The sequence below is a fragment of the Trypanosoma cruzi genome, genomic scaffold (genome assembly GCF_000209065.1).
Source record: "Trypanosoma cruzi strain CL Brener 1047053517145 genomic scaffold, whole genome shotgun sequence".
Lineage (NCBI taxonomy): Eukaryota > Euglenozoa > Kinetoplastea > Trypanosomatida > Trypanosomatidae > Trypanosoma > Trypanosoma cruzi.
In genome coordinates, this window is record NW_001849571.1 from 174,557 (window position 1) to 186,504 (window position 11,948).

Sequence of the window (11,948 nt, forward strand, 5' to 3'; positions counted from 1 at the left end):
ACGGCTGCCCACGCTGCGGCAAGCCGCGGGACACATGCTGGAAAGTAAAAAAAAAAAAAGATAAATCCGTCTTCCATTACACATTCACTCAAAAACAAAAAGCTGCACGTTGGCGCGTGGCCTCCAGATCGGTGCGCATGTCTCGTCTGCAGATAAGAAATAAATAAATAATTTACAATCCTTCCATTCGTTTAAACCCCCGGTGCCCACACATTATTTATATTCCACTGGGACACTCGGCGCAGTTCCGTGCCCCCATTCCATTCTCTCTTTTATTAGCCGGCGCCGTCGGCGTGGCACACAAAGGCGAGAGCGCCTCTGATTAAACAAACAAACAAAAAACAAGAACACCGAGTAGATCCCGCCGTTGTCGGAGGACCAAAAGACGGGGGGAAATAAAAAAACAAACAAACAAAAACCACACGATGATGGCCTCGGGGGGAGCATGCTTCCGCATGGAGGAAGAGCTCTGCGCAGCGAAGGGGATGTAAAATAAAATTAAAACCAGATAAAATGAACGGTGCATCCACAGAAAGTGGCAATTACTTAAAAGAGTGCGTGGACAGACGCATATGATCCCGCTGGAAGCAGGAAGTCCTCACCGCGATTTCTCAGTAAAGGGCCACAAAGGCGCAAAACCCAAGCCCCAGCAGCAGCAACTGCGACACGCCCCCACGCATGGAGCCGTCATCTTTTCCTTTTTTGCCGCCATCGTTTCCTTTTTTATCGTCGCTCTTCTTGACCATTTTTGGTTCACCGACACTCAGTGGGCGGTTGTACAGAAAGACGCTCGTCACCGTCACGCTGCTGTTGATGTCCCCCTCGCCTCCCCAATTTAGAGGAATGAGACTTCAGCTCCCGCGCCCCAACTGTTGGTATCGTCTCTGGGCTCCCCACAATCACACCATCCACGTACACGGGGCCCTCGTTGCCGTCCTGAAGCATGAGCGCCACCTGGTATTCTTTCCCCGGCTCCCCAGTGGTGTCCTGTGCCTTTTTTGTCCCGTCATACGCCGTCTCCCACCTTTTATTCATGCTGTACGACAGCCCAATGATCTTCGCGCCGTGACCGTCCCCCAGACCCGCACCCAGAAAAAAATTACTCTTCTTTGGAACCTCGTGGACGATCACCGTCGCCACAAGAGTGAAATCGCAATTTACAAACTTGTGCAGCCCATTGCTCTCCCGGCCGTTCACGGGCCATGTTGTCCCGGACCCAAACCCCGTGAATTTGAACCCGTCATGGACCTTCACCGCATTCATGACCTTTGCATTCACGCAACGGTAATCGTCGATCCACGTGACATCGCCGGACGATGCGTCGGGCAGGAATCCAACCAGAACTGCCGTGGGTGTGGACGACTTGGAAAAGGAGGCGTCCAGCCGCGCCCAAGTGCTGAGGACGGAGTTGATCGTCTTCAGCTCCTCCGTCTGGCGGGCAAGTGGGATGGCACTGCCTTTTTCATTGGCCCTCTCCTGTAAAAGGTGCAACGCATCATCCAAGTACAGCAGGGTGTTGGCAATCGTCTTTTTCTCAGCACTGTCGACAAAAATCGGCCCAACATAAAACGTGCGGTTCTTGTCCGTGACCCAAAGGTAGAGCGCCTTGTCCCTTTTCTCCCCCAAGGCGTACCCTCTCTGAATGTACAGCATGACCTTCTTTTTCTCAATGCTCGCGGTGACGAAAGTTCCCACATGCAAGCTTTCGTCCCAACGGAATCCTGATGGTGCGTTGACCCAAATGCCCGGGAGTGTTCTGACAGCCTTAGTCCACGTTTTCCCCATGTCACGCGACTCGAACACCCTCTGGCCATTCTCGCAATCAACACTCATGGGAAGTGATCCCTCACACTCGGTGATGCGGGGTGAACCGCATTTTGGATAAGAAGTGCCCTCAGAGAGCGCCCAGGTACTGCCGTCGTCCGTCGAATAGACGATCATGGAGACAGATTTATCATCTTTACTCCCCCCCACAGGAAACACAAGCATGCCATTCTCCATCAGAACACCAGAGCCAGCACCGGGGAAAAAATAATTGCCTTTATCCTCAGTATGTAGGGCTTCCTTTTTTAACAGCGGTTTTGGATCACCCCATTTGATCATTCCACTCTGCTTGCCGTCCGGGGACTGCGTCGCCTCTCCCACAACCAGTTGAATATCCAAGTCACCCGGCACACTCTCCTTCGCGTTCTTACAGTGCAGTTTTTGGCTTCCCGCAATTAGAAACACCTTATTGCCCCGCGAAACGCTTTTGGGACTGGACACAGTACTCACACTTCCCATTTCATCCGTTGTACCAAGCACGGTGTGCACCCTCAATGTGCCATTATCGACCTCAGCGGCAAGAGACAACAAACCCCACGAAGAATTGAGGTACACCGCAACAACATCAGATTTAACAACCTGTATTTTTTACCACCGGAAAAAACATGTGGCATGGAACCCTCAGCAAGCACAGCCATCACTCGACCAGCACTGACGAGAGAGGGTGAAGTAAACGAATCCATCACTCCACCTTCAAACCCTTTTTTTGCCAGCACCTGCGTCTTCTTCGGCAAAAAAATATCGACCCATTGAGGCAGCCGCACATCCCCGGACTTACCCTCCGCAGCGGCTGCAGCTACAATCCTACAGCACATCATCACGACGAGGAGTAGCAACACCGCAGAAGTAAACACACGTCGGGACATGTTGGGCCTCTGCGGCTCACTCTCTCTTCCTTCCCTCCTCCTTCCGCTGGATCCGGTCCCGCGGCGACGGTTGTGTGTGCGGGGTGCCTTGAATGCAGCAACACGTGAGAGCATATAAATATAAATATGTGTGTGTGGGCGGTGTGTGTGCTGTTGATCCTTTCAGAGCCCTCGAATTCCACAGTAGCGATTAGCGCTTGTTTTCCTTCTTTCCTAACGTGTATGTGTTCAAGAAGTGGAGAGTACAGCCGCAACAGCGGCAATGCATCAGACACGCGACCGGGGGTTGGAGCAGAGCACCCACGCGGAGAGCGGGACACAAGACAATCCGTAAGGGACAGCACGGAGAACCATCGCACACGGAAAAGAGCAGCAACACGGCAAGTCACGGCGGGCCGTCGGTGTGTGCGGGCCAGCCCTCACGCGGTGCGACACGCCACACCCAACAGGGAATGACAGGCAGAGAGAAATGGATGGATGTCGTCAAGACGCACTCACGATCAACATGGCCCGTGAGCATGCGGCCACTCCCCGCAGTAACAAAGGAGGAGAAGACGACAGGAGAAAAGCAAGAAGCAGCACAAACACACGGAGGGAACAAACACCAGTCTCAGGAAAAGCACCGCCAAGGCCCCCATACTGGCCGGCGACTCCACACCAGCCCTCACACACACACACACACACACCGCCAGCAGCCACACACCAATGGACAAGGAGAAGAAGTGACCCACCGCCACCATCGCCTCCAGTTCAGTCCCACGACCAACGGGATACGGCCACAGCCCCGCAGCCAACAGACAACGCACGCCGAGCAAGCAATCGCCCAAAGAGCCACACGCGGAAGCGGGCCCTCATCCAGCCATGACGCGGCACTCACCCCATGCAGCCACACGTAGCACACCATTCCCTCAATAGAACCCATTCTTCGTCCATCCTTTAAAAATGCTTCTGTTAGTGATGGGCCTTAGAGCACAATAGAAGAAAATGGACAATGCAGTAACACCGTGACACCGCCAAACACAATGATTCCCTCATACCGAGGCAATTCTCCAATTATGCCTCTTGTGCACACACAATCAACATACCATATGAAAATCACCCAATGTTTTTCACCAGAAGCCAAACAACCCTTTTCCCTCCCTCCCTAATTTGTTGTTCGGTCACTGTTAAGTTCGATACCGTTGGACATTTTGGGCATTTGTGTGCGATGCCGCCACATGGGGCTGGTGCACCCGCACCGCATGCTCAGACACAAGCATCCAAAAATACATAAATCTCACAATATTTCTTACCACAAATCAAACTCTCTCGTTCACTTTCAATTTCCTAATCTATGTTCCTATTATTATTATTTTTTTTTTGCGCACTTCGGAGAGCTTCGTCTCTTCCAAAGTCTCTGTACGATATTGACATTTTGTACTGGCGCACCTCTTCCTCACAGAACACCGAATCTCACGTCCCTCTTCGCTCACATTATTGGGAATGTCGACATCACATCTCTGCCAGTTGTTTTTTTTTTTTCTACTCTTACCAGCGCGTCTAGATATGCAACGCCATCTGAGTGCCGAAGAGGTGGTCGAGCAACGAAAAAATGAGTTTCCTGCTATGAAGCAACTGCCATTGAGAGAATTTTCCGAGGCGAAGGTCCTGCTCAATGCCCAGCCGTTGGCGCACAGCCAAGGTGCCTGGACATTCTAGAAGCAGATGGTGCAAGGTTTCCTGCGGGCCAATTGGCGTGCTTGTGGAAGCTGGCTGATCCTGCGGCAGCAGAGATCGCCTCCTGGCACTTCTGTTTAGATGCCGTGTGGCGTCTGGGTTGTATGCGCAGCGACTTCTGTGCTGTGCGGTGCTTCTACGTGTGGGGAAAACCATATCACAGAAATCGCATTTGAGCTCAGGAAGCGGTGGGCGGTGTTCCGGATGAAATGACCGACAGTGACTGACGAGATTCGAGAATCCCGTCAATATAGAATCACAGTACGGACATTTCTCCTTCCGACGGCGTGTGACGGTCCGTCTCCTTACTGGAGAGACGTCTTCATCCCTTGCCGACGGGGGAACGGTGTCCGTCCCCGGTGCAGTTGGATCGTTGTTGGAGCGCATATATGCAGACTGTTCCGGTGAGATGTTGCAGAAACGGCATTGGTTCGTGCAATCTCTCACAGCCCAGTATAGTCGACCCCAGAGCTCAGATTCGCCGCACCTTGCCCTTGCGAGGTGAACCAGTTCTTGACGGTGAAGAACTTCCTGAGTGATCAGGTCCTTGCCGCTGAGATCTGATGGCCTTGTGCCGCAAAGCAAGTAGCGATGAGTGTCTTGACGAATCGTACTACGCCACTTGTTGGTGAGCTGGGTAGCAAAACATGTCAGCAGATCCGTGTGCCATAAAGGTGCAATTCCTTGCTCCGTGTATTGCCCGGTCTCCATAGTCTGCGTCGCATACTGATCGGCAAGCTCGTTAGCATGTACTCCGCAATGTCCGTAACAAAACTGCAGGTGCACAGACCAGCCAGCACACGTCAGTGTCAAGAGACGCTGCCAGATCCGACCCTCCGTCCAGTCTGTTTGACTGAGCGGGCCCTTATTTAAAGCCGCAAGAAGAGACTGACTGTCTGTAACCACAAGCAGGGTTTTACGCCTCTGCTGGATACGAGGGATAATCAGCCTTTCCAGGGCTAGAAGCAGCGCACGGGATTCCGTCCTGTAGCTGCATGGGCGTGCACCGCAGTTTATACTGGCCTTTTCTATTATCTCCGATGAATTGAGGGATGAAAGCAGGATTCCAACCCCGGCTGACTTGGGAACGTCTACACCGCCATCCGTCGCGAGTATCCACGAACGATGGCTGTGCAGCGCTAGAGCCTCCTCGCTGACTCTGCGCTTTTCCCGTATCAGCTCTTCCTCGTCAGTTATTGAGGGGTCTATCGGAAGTTCCACGCCAATGGTGACCCGGTGTGCGGAGGCCGCAAACGAGGGGGGAATGGGGCTGCGAAAGAACCGCTCTTCGCGTGGTGAGCTCTGAGTGATGCCATAGTCCTTTGTGTATGCGTCTACGAAGGCTTATAGCTCGTCCCGAGATAATGGCGAGATGCGGAAACCTGCGCGAGGCGGTGGCTCAGGCGGAGGTCTCCGCATCCAGTCCGTCTGGCAAGCGCGTGTGTTCTCAAATATGGAGAGCCGCGCGCGCAGGCAGAGGACATGGAGCGGCGGCATATTAGCCTCTAGAAGCGCGGATTCCGGGTCGACAGTGCTCGGAACTCCGCTGACAATGCATGCTAGGGTTGCGTACGTCTTCTGCATTTCATTTTTCGCTGAATCCGTCGCTACTGCCCATATGAGCTCACTGCCATATCGTAATTTGGAAGCACCGTATCCAATGACGAACGTGCGTGGGTCATGTGGGGATGGTCCCGCCTCTTTATGCGCTATGCGGCGTAGCTGCGATATCCGTTGCGAAGTGGCAGCGCGTTGCTTGGAGGCCGCCACATTTAGCGTCAGTCGTGGATCGAGATCCATGCCAAGAAGTTTCTTAGTTCGCGATGCCCCCATGGTCATGACTGGGATTTCACATCCAGCCACTACCAGGGGCCACTTTCCTTCACGATCATAATCTGACTCCGTGTGCGTGGAGAGTGTGAACCAAGCGGCTTCACACTTTGACGGGTTGATGGCCAGGCCATTTTCCTGACTCCACGCATGCAGTTTTTCAAGAACCATGCCGGCCGTGGGAATGGCGTCTTCCCGGGACTGCCCCTTAACGATAATAGAGAGGTCGTCCGCATACATGTCTGCTGTGACACCCGCAAAGCTGTTCAGCAGATTGAGAAGTGGGTGTACGTAAAGGGAGAACAAATATGGTCCCAGCACGGACCCCTGAGGAGCTCCTCGCAGCATGGGACGCCGATCGCTGTTTCTGTTACCAACTCGTGTCTTCGCGTAGCGACCACATAGAAAGTTTCTAAGCCACCTTCTACAATTCACCCCCGGAATATTAGCCAGCAAGCGACTGAGGACTCGATGATCTATGGAGTCAAAGGCCTTGCTGAAATCAACCAACACCAGCAGAGTCCGATGGGGTCTGTAGTGGACTTGATTACCAATACCGCTCTTCTTGGGAAGGTTCACTTGGAAATAATGATTTCTATTATGCTCCACTTCGTGTATCAGGTGTGCCAGCTGCATCGTCGTGGTACGCATACTACGATATGCATACTGGTGGGGGTGCGGCGTCCACACCCAAAGCAATCTCTTCAGTACCATTTTCTCAGCAACCTTACTCAGAATGGAAGTAAGGCTGATGGGTCGATATGACTCAAGCAGTTCCGGCGACTTACCGGGTTTTAAGAGTGGGACGATGGTAGCGCGTCTCCACTCAGCCGGGATCGTACCGGTCGTCCAGCTGTGGTTAATGCGACGAAGAAGGAATCGAAGACCCTTTGACGAAATATGTCGTAGCGCCTCACTGTAGACTTCATCCGGTCCGGGGGCCTTGCCATACGGCGTATTACGTAGCGCAGCAAGCAGTTCCGTACGATTAAAAGGTGCATCAAGAGGGGGGTGAAGATGAGCAACTAAACCAGATGTGGTGGCAGATTCGTTTTTATCCTGTGGCTCTGAACTAGATGAGAGTGAAAAAACTGAATTAGATGTAGCGGCAGACTCGTTGTTGTTCTGCTGCCCAAAAAGAGAAGAAGAAGTAATGTTCAAAGATGGGTTCTGTCTTTTGATGCCTTTGGAAAACCCAACTGCCTTGTGAGAGGGGTGAAGTGGAAAAAAGACGCGATTGAAAGCATTCGCTGCTCTCCTTGCTGTTTTGTAAGTGTGTTGACCATCTCCCAACAACAATGATGTAGGAGGTGGAAGTGATGCCCTTTTTTCGTCCGGAAATGTATTTCCATGCAAGTGGTTCGCCTGGATTTAACTTGCTGATGCGACGTAGATACGTGTTGCGCAAGCGCTCTCGGAGTGGGAGGAAGAATTGACTCCTTGTCCGTTGCATTTCTGCCTCACGGTCGGGCGTCGGTAACTGTAGATAGCGGGCCTTTCTGTCGGTAGCAATCCGCTCTGCCTCCATGAGAGTGTCGTCCCAAAGCCTGGGACCATCCTTGTGCATGCCGCGGGGGCAGTGTCGTCGATACGAAGTAACAAGCGCTCTCGTGAAAGCTTTAATGCCGGTGGACTGCTTTTTATAGTCATATGCCGGAAGTTGTGCGTCGAATTCCTTGACAAATAAATCCCATTTGCACTTCCCCCAACTGTAGAATGTCTTAGGTGCCGAAGGGGGTGCCGAAGGTATGGTATCCTTAAATGCCTGATGCAGCGTAAATGTTAGCATGTAATGATCACTAAGCGGCGACACAGAAGCTGACCAATCTGACACAGTAAAATGCTTTGACCATGTCAGATCGATACAGGATCGTTCTCTTGTGCCACGAGCATACGTGATCTCACCAGGGGTGTTAACCAAGGTGAGTCCCGCATCCGTGCACAGTTCTAAAAATTCTGCAGCAACCTCGCTTGGAGAAGACTCCAAGAATGGCTCCCACTGTGGGTGATGCATGTTGAAATCCCCACACAGCAGGAGCGGCGACGAGGCTGGAAGGCAGTTTACTAACCGCCTAAAGGATTGCGTTACTTGCGGTGGTGGTCTCATATAGGCACTCGCTACGATAAAATCACGGTTCTGGTCCAGAGCAACCTGGACCACCACCACTTCAAGGCTGGTGTCATGCTGAGGGATGGTGAGAGGTATACGGTTGGAGCGGAGAGTTTTCCGCACCAGCACCGCCACACCGCCTCCCTTGCCGATGCGCGACTGTGCATAGAGCACGTAATCTCCAGTGTGCATGCTGGCGATCTGCTCTGACGACTTCCAAGTCTCCTGGATGGCTATTATGTCTGCTCCTTGCGCCATTAATGTTGCGAGTTTTGACGGTGTGAGGCAAGAAACGTTCATCTGGAGTACTGCTATGGGGCCTGGGTTCTGCTCGATGACATCGCTTCGCAGTAGCCTTTGTCGTTGCGCGTCGCATACGGCACGCGAACGGAATGTATAGCGCTGGTGAGCGCCGATGTAATTCGGCGGCGGATGGCAACCCGCTCCTCCGTCACACTGTCCGTGTTGCATGTGCTGCGATCTCCGCTGTTGTCACACTTTGTGCTCGCGTGCCCCCTGGTTACTGGGATATGAATTGGCCCTTCACGCCGTGTGCGCTTGCCTCGGCCATCCGCGATTGTTTGCCTGGCGTGGTCCCTGTCCCCGGCGGCGCAATGAATGAGTTTCTGCGCCATCTTGCAACCGCCGCCCGCTGCTCGCACAGAACGATGATCAACACCTCCCTCGCGGACGGCAGCCTGCGAAGTTCCTGGGAAATGGAAGACACCACTCCCATCCACAGACACAAAAGGACACATGCCGCTCGGAGAGAGTTGTCGGTCCTTCCGTTGCTCTCTGTCCTGCTAGGGCTGAGCGAATGACTGTTCCACCGCCGCCTGTCAGCACTGCTGGCACACCACCGACGACAGCCTGGATCCACGCCACGACGCACGGCCTCGGACGTGGTGACGCCTGTGAGTGACAAAACGGCACGAGAGCTGAGCGAGCGCATTGCCGTGGAGTGTGAGCGTCGCAGTGATGGCATCCCGCGCTGCACAGTTGCCGTCGCCGCTCTCTCGCAGTCCCGATCGGTCTCTCGACTGCGTTCGACACCGTTGACGATGGGCGAGTGCTGGCCGTGCTCGGCGGGCTTCCGCGTCTGTGCCGTCGCACCCAACGCTGGTAGCGCAATCACCTGCGAGGCTGCCGCGTTGGGATGAGTGCTCGCGAGCAATATTCCCGACAGCAGCTCGCCTCAGCCTGGGCAGCTCAATGCAGCGTCGTGGGGCCGCAGCTTTTCCACCGCCACGTGGATGGTCTGCCGCGCCGCCTGGACAGCATTTACTTGGCGTTGGCGTTCGTGCACGCTGACGACCGCACGCTTGTTGCGTTGGGTGCGGACGGCCGTGAATGTGCTGCGGCAATGTCGACTGCCTTGTCCGCTGTGGCCACATGGTCTGCCGAGCACAGCCTGAAGATTGAAGCGGACGGGAGCGGGGCCGCTCTGTTCTGCATCGCTTCAAACAGAAATTCTGACGAGGACGCTGCCGACCATCGTCTGGGCGGTGGGAACCCACGCGTCAAGTCGCACCTGGTGCTTCTGCTCGGAAATGCGATTGATCGACAACTCAATTTCGTTTTGCACTTCACTCCCACTGCAGGGCAGACCGTGCCACGCCGCCGTCAGCCGCGGCTGGGCGCAGTAGCTGGTGCGTTCCATCACATCATGCGATCCCTTCTGGCTGGCTGGATGCGTCCACACTGTTTTGCACCACGGCGGCGAGGCAGTCGCACCGTGTCCAGCTCCCACTCACCTCCACAGCCTGGAAGTGCGGCACGGCGACAGCTGCACAGCATCGCTCGGCCCACGCGCATCAACGAAGGATACTTCTGTCCACCCGGCCGCCAGTTCAGCACCGCTGCGGAGGATCATTGGGTTTCGCGCACCCACACAGCACGAACGCCTCACGCGTCTCCGGTATATTGAGGACGTGCGTGGCGCAATCCGCTTGGAAACCGCACCTTTGCCAATACTTGGGAAGGCAGCGACGACCATTTCTCTGCCGCGAGATGCCGTCCTCAACGGACTGCGACGCGTCTGTCACCACATGGGGATCTCCCCGGACCACATCCGCGCCCCTCATGCTGAGCACCGCATTGTTGTCTGGGGCACTGTGAGCCGCAACGAGGTGGGCGTCTTCCAGCCACGGCACGCCAGGGACGCCCTGGACGGTGTCAGACGATCGGCCGTTGAAGCGGCCTGCGCCTCTCTGGGGCCATGTATGTGGATCCGCCGCGCTGCCACTCGACTCCCCGGACAGCGGAGCTCCCTGTGGGGCCTCACCGCACAGCTGCTGGCAGCCTTGCATGATCCTGCCGAGCGGAGTGTCCTGCCACTGAGCATTGCCACAGACAGTTTTCAGTTCCCCGCCTGGCAGCAGCAGCGTCCCAATCGCCCACACGAGTTCCTTTCGCCACAGATGCCCTGTCGGTGATGGAGGCACTATGCCTTGGCCCTCTGGCGGTGCACGACGATGTCAGCGAGGAGATTCGTGCCGTGCCGCTTTCACTGGTGGATTGAGGCCGCGCAGCTGGCTCCACATTTTCCCCATGACACTGCGGAATCCCACGCAGCGTGACAGCGGACGCCGATGCCGTCATGGCACGATCTCTCCCGCAGGACTGCGTCAATGCCTGGCACGTGGGCTTCCTCACTGCAGTGAAGCGACGGAACTGGAAGGGTGTCCAGGAGGAAAAGGAAGCCGCGCACACCGCATGACAGGCGCTTGTCGGTGTGGCAAGGACCCCATTCCTGATGTCGACACTGAAATCGTGCCCCGAGTGGCGGCACGGCGCACAGGCGCGGTGCGACTCCTGCCCACTCTTCGTCAGGCCTGCGCACGCCATGCAGATCACTAGTGGCACTCTGTGTCGGTGGTGCCTCTCTCTCGCACTGAGGAGAACGGCCCGCCTCCGCCGGAGCCTCTTCCCGACGTGAGCGCCGCAACTCCTTGCCGACCAGCGAGCGGCGGATTGACGTCCTCCTGCCGAATCCTTGTCAGAGTGCGCTCTTCCGTCCACAGTATGAGGGTACATGCTCGACGTGCTCGGCCTGGCGTTCCGATAGTTGGAGAGGGCCTCACATGCGGATGCCAAAATGGCGCCACCGTATTCCTAACAGGCGCCTCGCGCGCAGGTTGCCACCGAAGTCGCCAATCATGCCGTCAGGCAACACACGCAGGAAGCACAAACGCGGGTACTCGAGATGGACCAGGGGCTTCCGCCACCGCCTCATCACGGACGCCACGGGCTGCTGATCCCCCGACGGACCACGGGAGACTCTGCCTCATCCACTGCGGGAATGTCTCCGTCGTTGGGAATATGGACTGCGACTGTTTGGGACTGCCCCAGCCCGCACGACGGCCCGTTTGCGAAGGAATACTTGCCACTTTTGTACGGACGGCCCTTGCGCTACTCACTCGTTATTATAACAGCATCCAACAACAGAAAAATGACAATTTGCTTTGTGATGAATATTGGCTGCATTTCCCGTGGACCAACAATTCACGTGGTGTGCGGAGATCTTCTTTTTACTGTTACTTTGCTTTTGTGTTGCTGTGTGCGCTGCACCTCCTCATGTGTGTGTGCGTGCCCTCCGTGAG

General features: G+C 55.2%; 1 pseudogene, besides 6 other annotated features; it reads right to left on the minus strand.

Moving 5' to 3' along the window:
* Positions 1 to 3,105: a sequence feature (areas merged during assembly that could not be assigned to a particular haplotype. This can correspond to areas where the two haplotypes were merged or to regions with more than two copies in the genome that were merged during assembly.).
* On the minus strand, positions 753 to 2,804 carry Tc00.1047053503937.40 (annotated as a pseudogene).
* Positions 3,106 to 11,948: a sequence feature (areas not merged during assembly with more than two copies in the genome that could not be assigned to a particular haplotype).
* Positions 3,356 to 3,376: a microsatellite.
* Positions 4,031 to 4,051: a sequence feature (AT_rich).
* Positions 4,201 to 8,763: a mobile genetic element.
* Positions 8,764 to 11,798: a mobile genetic element.